Source organism: Ctenopharyngodon idella, chromosome 19 (genome assembly GCF_019924925.1).
Source record: "Ctenopharyngodon idella isolate HZGC_01 chromosome 19, HZGC01, whole genome shotgun sequence".
Taxonomy (NCBI): Eukaryota; Metazoa; Chordata; class Actinopteri; order Cypriniformes; family Xenocyprididae; genus Ctenopharyngodon; species Ctenopharyngodon idella.
Window position 1 is genome coordinate 8,270,410 of NC_067238.1, and position 6,992 is coordinate 8,277,401.

Below are 6,992 nucleotides of genomic sequence, written 5' to 3' on the forward strand. Positions count from 1 at the left end.
CAAATATTAAAGCCAAAAAATATGTATCAATGCAACTTTCATGAAGTAAAATCATTAAAAGCCTTCCTTCCGCTGGAAAAAAATAGTCCCTGACCAATGACCATGAAGAGTAACAGAAGTAATAATTATTACGCCATTAGATGGCGGCAAAAATTGTCTTTATGAGCGAGTCACTCAGTCGCAAAGACTTTTATATTGAAACTTGCTGTGAACACGGAACAAGACGCAAACGACAGCGTCAGCAGGGCACGGGAAAATCAGTCCATTCAATGTTAAAAGGGCAAGATCGCAGCGGTAATTCAAACGGATTTTTTATTATCAACATAGGACTGACCTGAATAGAAAATGCTAAATTTGAATGCAGGTAATACACTCAGTCACTCGATATCTCTCTCACAATTCTTTTCTACATAATGCAGTAAGCTTTAATGAACAAAGTCAATAGCGAACAAACATGTTTACGATGCTAAGAGTGGTTTCTAGCAACATACACATTCAGTGGTGCAGCGATACTTATGTAATGGGTCAGCTGTATGTTTTCGGGAATTTTACAACGGCTTCGAACGCGGCTCAACCAATCAGAATCTAGGGCCGGAACTATCTGTTTTATAATGATAATTTCTTGATGATTTGAATTTAAACTTGAACTGACTAACAAGTAAACATCTGTCTTGTTAAGCCCAATTTCCATAATGATGATTACAATGTGTTTGGTTTATTTTGAATGAATATTCCCCTGACAGCAAGTGTTAGATTCTGTTCTTCTGCATGTTAGTTTGTTGTCACGGTAACATTAAAAATAATTTGTATCCATACTTATGTGAAGAGTGATTACTTGTAGTTCAATAGCCTGAGTCACTACACAGTTACCTGATCTCCATATAGATATTTTAAGACACAATCCATATGTAAAACAGTAACAGTAGGTCTTGAACCAGTAGAATAAGCTTTGAAGCTAAAAACCCTTTGTGTTTGAAAGTGTATGAAAGGGGTCACCAATGAGCCTGTTGCAGTATTTGCATTTAAAGGCCTTAGTAAGCCAAACGTATATTACTTTGTACCTCATTTCAAGCTGTATTTCTCATTTAGGCCTTCTGCATAGTTTTGCAAATGACCAACAAATGAGAGAGACCTCTGTGTTTCTGGCCATGCTATTTTTGGAAAACAGCCTGTTATATCAAACCATATGGCAAAACAGCAAGCCGCGGAACTGTGTGCTGCAGTCCCTGTGGCTCTTATTGAATCCCATTAGTAAATATGTATCTGTATTCTAGGCTGATAAATGCATAAATAGGAATGAATGACAGATGAAACTAGCCAATCAGCTTGATGAGTTGCAAAAAAAAAAAAAAGAAAAAGAAAAAATATGAACGCATGAGATGGAATTATGACTACAAATTCATACTGTTGTGATTGCAAATCACTGGTGTATTTGCTCTGCACTCAAATTTTAAAATTGAAACAATTTCAAATATTAAACTAAAGAGTTATATAGTTATTGTTGTAATTTTGTAAAAAAAAAAAAAAAAAATTGTATATAGTATTTTTTAATTATTTTATTTTTTATTTTATGAATATAGCATTTGATTTTAATATGAAATTACAAAATTTTAACAAACTTTTTGGTAACATTGCAATGAATATCGTTACAGGCTACAATAAAGGACAAAACATTGATAAATACAAAGCAAACAAGAAAAAAAAAATGACTCAAAGACAAAAAAAAGAACACATAAAGGAAGCTGGAGGTGGACAAAGGCAGGAGCGTCCGGCTGCAGAGAGAAAGAAAACAAGAGAGACTCTTTTGTGAGGAGAGGGTGCGGAGCTTCGCAGAGGTGAGTCAAAGTGACAGCCGAATGAGAGAGTGTCAGTCTGGGTCTGTGTGTGCAGGGTAATGCCTTTAGTCCTGCGACCCCATTCTGCACAGGGACCACAGCATTTCCCTAATCCACCCGCTCTAAAGCGACCGACCAGCTATTCGCAAACTCCATAATGCAAGGCTGCCTTTAGGCACAGGGTCATTAACATGATATTAGGTTCCAGACATAGTCTAGAGAGTGTGTGTTTGTGTTCATGTTGGTTTAGCCAGTGTGTAAGCTGCACTGGTCCTTTCATTGCCCTCAGTCTGAAGAGACCGAATGTGACAGTCTGACTGCAAGTAGCGAGAAGATACTTTGCTAATATATTGTGTTTAAAAGCAGTGATGGAGCATATGTAGATCAATAAATGTGTTTCTAGCCCTAATAACAGACATTTACTGTTACAGTGATGCAAATTATTAGTTGATAAAAGTCTTTTAAAAAAAAAAAAAAAAAAAAACATTACACTCCTAATTACTGTTTGTTTCATGCATAATGAGTGTATATGCATTAATGCAAGTGTTTGTGTTCATATGCCTTTGGGTCATTTAATTCAATTATAAAGTAATGTGATGTAAAATATAGTGTAACAAATATAATGCGTCTTTATCTTTTAGGATTGCTCAAGTGGAATGATCTGGCTTTCTCCCATATAAGTCTTAATATTTCGAAGGTATTCTGATATTAATTTTCTTTTTACACAATATATCATTCTCTGTGCTAAGTGAGTCTGTTTCTGACTTTCCCAGCTCCAGGCCCATGCTGTGCACAGTTGGGGGGCCTGAAGCTCCAGCAGCCACTTATTTAAGGAAAGAAAAGCGAAATCTTCAGTGTTCCAGCTTCACTTTCTTCTTACAAAGCCACAGAGGACTGAACACAGACTTGGTCTCTTTATTAATTTTCTTTACTTTTCTTTTTACATCATTTTATGTCTTTTTTGGACCCAGATGTCGACCCTGGATCAGGAGATTACAGTTTGAGTTGATCAACCTGCAAAAATTTCAGCCATTTGACAACTAGCTGGAAATACTATATATTTCTGAGCAGAAGGAAAAGATCTCAGGTATGTAAAAGTTAGGGTTAGTATTCGGTCATACCTAGTTCTGTATAATGGAATGCTATTCTAGCAAGACACTGAGATGCTAATGCTTGAGTATTCCCATTCACACTCACTATAGAAGCATAATGATGGCTTGAGAAACAGGTAATGATTTAATGAGAGGTTTGAGGAGATGTGTCATAATTCAATCGATACGGTACCTGAGGTAGAATAGTACAGCTTTTAGGAGCTGATCAATATTTGGCTCACCTCTCTGGGTATGCAGTATAAGAGCAGCTTTGTGGTGAAATATCATTTAAAGTCAGCATATGCTCATATTTTCAGATTTTCCTCTGTGCTAATATTGGCTTGACTTCAAATTCTTGCCATAGCAGAGAGTCTGGGATGTTTGGTTTGGTGGGAAGCCAACACTGAAAATGCCATAATAGTTACTGCAGGCCTAGTAGCAACTAAATTTACAGCCTATTCAGAACATGTGAATATGGGTTTGAATGCAGGCTAATTGTTTGACATTTCTTTAGTCTAAATCTGTGATTAAAAACAGCCCTAAAATAGCACACTTTCGTCAGGTGGATGAACTGTATAAAATGGAACTGATTGTTATTGCATGTCATCCACTTGTGTGCAATATACTCAAAGTGTACATGTAAGTCATTTCAGTATCTTTGTGCTGTTAGTTTTAACACAAGCAAGGGCATGAAATGGGCTGTTTCGTTGCACATTGCAGTATCAGCTTAGGATGATTACAAGGCTTTAGTAGATGAGGTGAGAAGTGCAAACTGTTATTAGATGAAAGACAACGTATAATCCCTTGTATCCGTCTAGAAGGAACGTAAGAACACTGGTATTAGACAGATTCACATGAAACCCAGGCCATAAACGGAGCTCTATGGGTATTAAACTGTAAATTAAACTGTCCCGTTCGGAACAATGACTTTATATTCCGTGTATTTATGTAAGCAATTTTTACATAACTGATTACCATCTTGATGTAATCTGCTTATTAACTGATCAAATCAAAATGTGTTGTTCTGTGGCAGAAAATGCCTCATGATTGAAATACCTTTATCCATTAGGGTTTTATAATAATGTTTTTACACTGTTTACATGCTAAATAGAAAATGTATAGCAATCAATATAAGTATATCTTCATCATTTTCATGTGAGATTACCATTATAAATGTGAAAAGCTGTTTGAAAGCACAATAAGTAAATTCAAGATAACTCTGCATTATATATTTAGTGTTTGAAATATACAACAATTTTTCATATATATTTTGCTGGCTAATTTTCAAAACTGTGCATTGTTCTATTGCTAAAAACCAGTTGCTATAAAACAATTTATGAGACAAAACTTGAACATTGTTAAGGCATGCAGAGAAAGTGTGTAATAATATTTAAATAATTTTATATTTCAAGGGAATAAATCGCTTTATGATGTTTCTTTTCAAATATGGCTTTATCTCCCACTTGAAGTCCTCCATTTCTGTGTGACAAAGAGCACCTCTCTAGAATAATTTGAATGTTCGTGCACACTGAAATTTTCTTTATAATTTCTTGAGGGTTTTTTCCCCCCTAATGCAAAACTCACATAGCCAGAGAATTAACTTAATTACTTCTAATAAAAATAAATTCAATTACATTGCTTCTTATGAAAATAGGCATCATTATACTGGGAGTCTACATACTGTGATTTTACATTTATAAATATCACAACTTTGATCTCAGCGATTTTCTCATTTTAAAGCACACAGTGTACTATGCCTACAGCTCTGAATCATGCATTCATTTTTCAAGAGAATGCTGTAGTGAATCAGAAACGGTTATTTTGTGTTCAGGTGATTTACTACCCAATCACAGATGTGGAAGTGCGACTGAAACTGTGCTGGCTTGTAAGAGGTGCAATTTGAAATATAATTACCAGCAGAGTAATTAAAACAATGTAGTTTGTTTCGTACCACAGGTTATGCAACCCGTTTGAGACATACAATTTAGGATTAAGAAAAAACACAGCTCTAATTGAATAATACCAGTTCAAACAACATATTCATTCTAAAAGTAGAGTACTGTTGTACAGGGGAATCTATCCACCCGAACTGATCCTCAGTGTACATTGCTGTTGTCCTGTACGCTGTCTCTCAGAATAATCTGTTTGTCCATATATAAAGTCTGGCATCAAAATGGAATTTATGTCTCCTTTGATATAAAACGAGGCCTCCATCTCAAAGGCTGTTGTGTCCAAGGGCATCTTGAAGTGATGGGCTATATGTGATATTCTTGTAGGGTATAATACAATCTGAAAAGGTACAGACATAAATTTTCACATATTTTCCACCCCTTTTTTCTGACCATGTTGACGCTAGATGAAGGTCATTCCAGCAGTGGCACAGAATGCTCGTGTGTACGTTGAAGATACGTGTATATTGGGTTTTATGGGCATGTCTTGATGTCAAGGTTGTGCTGACAGCATATAAGTGTGTGAGTGAGGAGTGTATGTCTCGTACATCTTTAATCAATACTCACATTAAACAGAAGTATAATTCTCAATATAATCTGTTTAGCATTCCATGGAAGCTTACAGTGAGTGTCTGATCTCTAAGACTTCAGATACTCACATTGATGGTAAATGTGTATATATTCTACTAATACAATATATATACTGTGTGTGAATGTACAATAAATTGCACTTTGCACAGCCTAGCTCAAGAATGTACAGTATTTTCACATTTTATTTGCCTTAAATATAAAAAAGGCGAAAAAAATGCAGCTGTTCTTTATTAGAGTCTATAAATAATGCAAAGTGCAGCATCTGTCACAGGATGATGTCCTATTTCTTGACGCACAGTCACACATATACAAGTGTTCAGAAAACTGACAGTGACGGTGTGAATGATGCTGATCAGAGGGAGAAAATCTAGTTATGCTGTAGTGAAACAAACTGGAAATCTAACAGCAGGCTTCACTTGTCTTGTATCACTCTCTCAGACAGAAATACATATGCACATTTTAGATCTAATTCTGGATATGATTATAGGTGGGGATGAGGAGGAAGATGTGAAATGGAGAGAAATTAGACTCCAAAAATGTATTGCTATGGTTTCAGTGATATGTGTTGTTGGAAACGCGTAGCTTTCACAATGCGCATTTACCCTCTCTCACTCACACACACATACAGTCTATTCCAGGAAATTAATTTACTTTTAGTGCCACTAGTATGATTTTAATTACCAATACAACTGTTTATGGTTTATTGCAGGGAAATTAAAACAGGCAGATGTCACATTCATGAAATTACTGACACCGGTAAAAAGATATTTCATAAAACCACAGTGTGTGACGATGCAGTTTACTGTAAATTGCATAAAGCTAGAACACCTAATTATGCATAATTTCTAAGATATTTGCTACAGAGAGGTTTCTGGTTTCTCTGAAAGGCTGTACTTTCTGTTGTTCAAACCTGTTTTTATTTCTATCCTTCTTGAATTCTACCAAAACTGGGGTTTAGTGATCTATTTAAAAAAAAGATGGGTTGTTTTGATTAATAACAGAAACAGAGCACAGTGACATTGTGACATTGATATTGTGAGGTTAGATATTTTTATTATTATGAAGCCAACGTCTAGCACATGCTTAACTTGAAACACATAGAACAAATTTTTTTCAGCGACTTGCGCACAAACACCACATTTTTAAGATGCTGTGTCAAGTTAAAGGGATAGTTCACCCTAAAATTAAAATTAAATCATAATTTACTCACCCTGGTGTTATTGTAATGCCGTATGCTCTTCTTTCTTTAAAGGCAGTTGAAAATTCTGTCATCATTTACTCGCCCTCAAGTAGTTCCACACCTGTATAAATTTCTTTGTTCTGCCGAACACAAAATAAGATATTGGAAGAATGTTTGTAACCAAACAGATCTCGCCCCCCATTGACTGCCATAGTAGGAAAGAACATATTATGAAAGTAAATGGGGGGCGAGATCTGCTTGGTTACAAACATTCTTCCACATATTTTCCTCTGTGTACAGCAGAACAAAGAAATGTATACAGGTTTGGAACAACTTGAGGGCGAGT

General features: G+C 35.6%; 1 long non-coding RNA gene across 2 annotated transcripts; it reads left to right on the forward strand.

The window, feature by feature from the left end:
* Window positions 1–205: 205 nt before the first annotated feature.
* LOC127501125 (uncharacterized) lies at window positions 206–6,726 on the forward strand. 2 transcript variants are annotated; one of them, XR_007926526.1, is made up of 4 exons: window positions 206–294; window positions 1,653–1,835; window positions 2,477–2,532; window positions 2,609–6,726. It is a non-coding gene; the product is annotated as an uncharacterized LOC127501125 (long non-coding RNA). The 2 variants fall into 2 exon arrangements; XR_007926525.1 differs by having other exon boundaries at window positions 220–364.
* Window positions 6,727–6,992: the final 266 nt, after the last annotated feature.